We start from the raw sequence: 5166 nt of genomic DNA, 5'->3' as shown, positions 1-5166 counted from the left end.
CCTGTGCGCCGTTCGGCAGGTTTTATTGATGCTGATCAGAGCCACATAATTCCAGCCGCTCTTCTCCTCTGGGAAATATGGAAATCAACAGCTATTGCTGACGAATAGCAAAATTTAATTTGTGTCTGTCGGCACTGAGCAGAAATGTTAAACTGTTATTTGCCCAGGAACGGATAATATGATTCTCCGCTCGTCCCTCGAGTCCCAAACAAAAGAACTGGTGTGTAATTAGGTAGAAGATATTGACATGCTATTTCTCGCCGCTCGTTCAACATATTGAAATGTGGAAAGTGCCGTAATGAGGTTTAACACTTGAAAATGTGCAAACCTGATTAGGTGTGTTCTAGACTTCCTGCGGCTCAGATCCGGAAAACACTCAATACATCTGTGTTCCGAGCGTCTGGGTGCATTTATCACAGCATTTCATATCGTTCTGACTCAATCAGGATCATGTGGGGTTAGAATTGTTTCAAAACATGAACAGAACACAAACAGTGCTACACAAATAATAACTTTCCTGTAGCTCAAACAGTCAGCTTGCAACGCCAAGGTCATGGGTTCGATTCCCAGGGAAAGCTAGAATTGCTAAGAATGTAAATGTGTACCTTGAAATGCAATGTAAGTCACTTTGGATAAAAGTATCTGCCAAATATGTAAATGTAATATTTGACAAAGTAACAAGGCTAACATGAGGGCTTAAATACACACAAGACTAATGACTAGACAAGGGACAATGTGGCAGGATCACATGACTAGAACTGGGAATCACATGACAAGACATGAAACATGAACACAAACAAATGTGGAGATTCACAAAAATATATCAAATTCACAAATAAATAAAGATCCACAAAAAAATGTAAAGAGTTGCACAAAATTTTATAAAATTCACAAACAAATAATTCACGCTTCGTTCCAATTGAGCTGTTTGTGTTTGTGGCATAAAACACATTTGTAAATATTTTTGTTTTATTAGTGAATTTCAGGATCGTTGCGCGAGCTCTTCAGAATCACACATGGAGAACACATGCTCGGCGCAGCGGTGTGTGATTAGTTCTGCCTGAGAGGAGTTTGTTAAAGAGGAGCAGCACACACACACACTTCTGGGCATCAAACACTACTTGCATGCTGAAACACACATGCTCATCTGTTTCAGTGACTACACAGACAAATAATGAAGAGACCAACTGCAAGAAATCATATTCAATAGAGCAAAGTTGGTGTCACCTACTGGCCCTCTGGCGCTCTTCACGTGCTCTTGAACAATATTTGTTATTTCAATGAAAGGAATGTACTATATTTTAGTTTGATAATGTTTTTTATGTAGTATTTTGTATTTTTAGGGGATTTAATGGTACTACATTATATTTATGCAGTATTTATAATCCATTTATTTTCATTTTGAGCACAGACCTGGAAAGTAAATTTCCAACTTAAACTGTGGTAAATCTTGAATGCTTTACTTTAGAGTAACAGACTGAAGTTTGATCTCTTTTAAAAGACGACACTTGGCAAATTATTGATGAAGTGAAAAAAAGTATAAAAAAGAGAACTTAAAAAAAGTTTATTGTAATGAAAAATGCACTAAAATACTATTTTAAATTTTTATATGAAATATATATTTTCAAAAACATGTTTTACTCTAAAACTGTGAGAAAAACATAAATCTAAACAAGTTGTGTTCAAAATTTGAGCTTGATATCTCAAGAAATGAGCTTTCAGTGAGATGTTGTTCGGCTGCAGTACCAAACGCTTCCACTAGAGGAAATTCATCTCCCATTAATTTCCAATGCGCTCATTTCTGACCGCGAGGAGCACAAGTGGGACTATTTCTTTCAGGACCATTTAACCTGTTCGAATCATGTCCTTCACATAAGCATCAGTCTACAGGCTTTCATAGACAACCTTGGAAGTCTGGGAAGGTCTTGTTTTTTAAGTTTCGTTACAAGCTGTTCACACGTTGGCCATTAAAACGCAATTAATACATGAAAATTCTTACATTTAGCCCCTTTAAAGATTTGGGCTGATAACCACAGAGTTTTAGATTTGAATTCACTTTTCAAATTACTTATTTTCTTATCGAATATCCAGGTCTCTCACATCAATTGGTTTGAAAAATTTCAGTCTGGCTTCCGTCCACTTCATAGAACAGAAACTGCTCTCGAACACAGAAACAAAACATCCTCATAGACAGGCTGGCCTCCCCTGGAGTTATGAAGTTATGGAGTTATGGGCATGTGCCTGTCCTGGTTTGGATCATATCAACTCAAAAACTTCAGATCTAAGGCATCGCAAGTTACCACCGGTGTTCCCCAAGGCTCAGTCTTGGGCCCTGTTTTATTTATTATTTATTTACTGCCCCTTGGACACATTTTTAGGAAGTACGGTATTAATTTCCGCCGCTATGCTGACGACACCCGGCTTTACCCGTCTTCCTTGCCTACCTCTCTTTTTACACCACTTTCTCTGTCCTACTGCTTAGCTGAATTAAAAACTGTCAAATTTCCATAATCTCAATGTTAGTAAAACTGAAATTCTCCTGGTTCTGCATATTGCATATTTTCATTTCTGGTCGGCTGACTTTAGGCAAGTTTATTTATAAAGCACATTTCATGCACTATGATAATTCAAAGTGCTTTACACAGAAAGGAATAAAAATAATCGCGAAATAAAAGCAAGGAAAATTAAAACAGTTATAAAAGGAGTAAAAAGATGATGCATAGATAAACTTCTCATCCGGCAAAACGCCGGTGTATCATATTTTTCACAGCTCCCAGTTTTACTGGTGAATTTTTCCCATTCTTTATTTATTTTGCTCGATCTGAGAATCTTTGATACAATCTCACAAAACATCCTCCTAGACAGGCTGGCCTCCCCTGGAGTTATGGAGTTATGGAGTTATGGGCATGTGCCTGTCTTGGTTTGGATCATATCAACTCAAAAACTTCTAAGGTCTTCTAACTTCAGATCTAAGGCATCGCAAGTTACCACCGGTGTTCCCCAAGGCTCAGTCTTGGGCCCTGTTTTATTTATTATTTATTTACTGCCCCTTCGACACATTTTTTGGAAGTACGGTATTAATTTCCACTGCTATTCTGACGACACCCAGTGTGTGTGTGTGTGTGTGTGTGTGTGTGAGAGAGAGAGAGTATGTCTGTTTGTGTAAGTGAGTGTGTGTGTGTGACTGTGTGTGTGTGAGAGTGTCTGTTTGTGTAAGTGAGTGTGTGTGTGTGTGTGTGTGTGTGTTTGTGTGTGTGTGAGAGTGTGTGTGAGAGAGAGAGTGTGTCTGTTTGTGTAAGTGAGTGTGTGCGTGTGTGTGTGTGAGTGTGTGTGTGTGTGTGTGTGTGAGTGAGTGTGTGTGTGAGAGTGTGTGTGTGTGTGTGTGTGTAAGTGTGTCTGTGTGTGTAAGTGAGTGTGTGTGTGTGTAAGTGAGTGTGTATGTATATGTGTGTAAGTGAGTGTGTGTGTAAGTGAGTATGTATATGTGTGTGTGTGTGTATGAGTGAGTGAGTGTGTATCTAAATGTGTGTGTGTGTGTGTGTGTGTGTGTGTGTGTGTGTGTGTGAGTGAGTGTGTGTGTATCTAAATGTGTGTGTCTGTGTGTGTGTAAGTGAGTGTGTATGTATATGTGTGTGCGTGTGTGAGTGAGTGAGTGTGTATATAAATGTGTGTGTGTTTGTGTGTGAGTGAGTGTGTATATAATGTGTGTGCGTGTGTGTGAGTGAGTGTGTATATAATGTGTGTGTGTGTGTGTATGTGTGTGAGTGAGTGAGTGTGTATCTAAATGTGTGTGTCTATGTGTGTGTGAGTGTGAGTGAGTGTTTATCTAAATGTGTGTGTGTGTGTGTGTGTGTGTGTGTGTGTGTGTGTGTGTGTGTGTGTGTGAGAGAGAGAGAGAGAGTGTGTAAGTGAGTTTCCAGCTCATTAGCTGAAATTAAAAACTGGTTTTCGTCAGATTTCCTCAATCTCGATAACAGTAAAACTGAAACTCTGGCTGAATCTGATGCTTCTCTGTGACTATTGACCAGTCCACAGTTTCTCCATCAGGCTAAAGTCTGGCTGTCGTCCTCGGTAACACCATATCTTTTGAAGGCCACGTTAATAATATTACTCGTTCTGCATATTTTCATTTCAACTGTTTTCATCCTTCTTTGACGACGAACAGCAATGCTATCCTCGTACATGCCTTAGTTACGTCGCACATAGATTATTACACTTCTCTTCTCTTTGGTCTTCCTTAAATTTCTACATAAACTGCAGCTGGTCCAGAATCAGCTGCATGAATTATTTCTATAACTCCTCTTATATAGAGCACATTTCTCCTGTTCTTCAACACATGCACTGGTTTCCAGTAAAATATTGAATTGATTTAAAATCTTTGCTCCTTTTCCTACCAGAGTAGCTCCTTCATATCTCTCTGATCTTCTTCAAATTTATATTCCTGCCCGTTCCCTTAGATCTTTTTCATCAATGTTTATAGTCTTACCACACATTCGCCTGAACAGAATGGGATCTAGGACTCTGTTTCCCTTCATTTGTGGAACTCTCTTTCTCTGGACATTCGTAACATTCATTATTATTTATCACACAGAAATCAGTCACATTGGGAAGTTAAACTAAACCCAAACAGTGAAATTAACCAAATGAAATGCATCGTTATTGTGTTAACTTCATGTTCCTGGTAATCAGAATCAGTTCCTCTTGCAGCATCTCTTCTCTTCTCTGATGATGTGGGCGGGGCAACCTGTCACTCACATGAGATCAGCCAATAGCAAACCACAACCATCCAATCATCCAATCAATTCCTCACAGACACAATCAAGCCCCGCCCACATCTGTTCTTGTTCCAGAAGCAGATTATACTCTTATATATGTCACAATAGAGGAGAAAAGACGAGTGCAACTTCCCTTTCATGCCGATTCTAACTTTGATCCTTTAACCATGCATTTATTAAAGTTGTGTTTACAGGAGCCCTGAGTGTGTGTTTAGAGCACGCACAAGATCCGCATAAGATCCAGTGTAACTGCAGTATTTATTCAGTAGTCAATGACTGGAGTTGATTCTGATTTATGTGAACACCTCCTCCAGCCCTTGGGCACTGAACCATGTTCAAAACCCCATATCCCATGATGCCGTATTCCTGTGCCCACGCCAGCAGCTGGCAC

The sequence above is a fragment of the Abramis brama genome (assembly GCF_963993115.1).
Source record: "Abramis brama genome assembly, chromosome: 7".
In the NCBI taxonomy this organism is placed as follows: Eukaryota; Metazoa; Chordata; class Actinopteri; order Cypriniformes; family Leuciscidae; genus Abramis; species Abramis brama.
The sequence above is the reverse complement of the archived record's forward strand: the minus strand, read 5'-3'. Positions refer to the sequence as shown.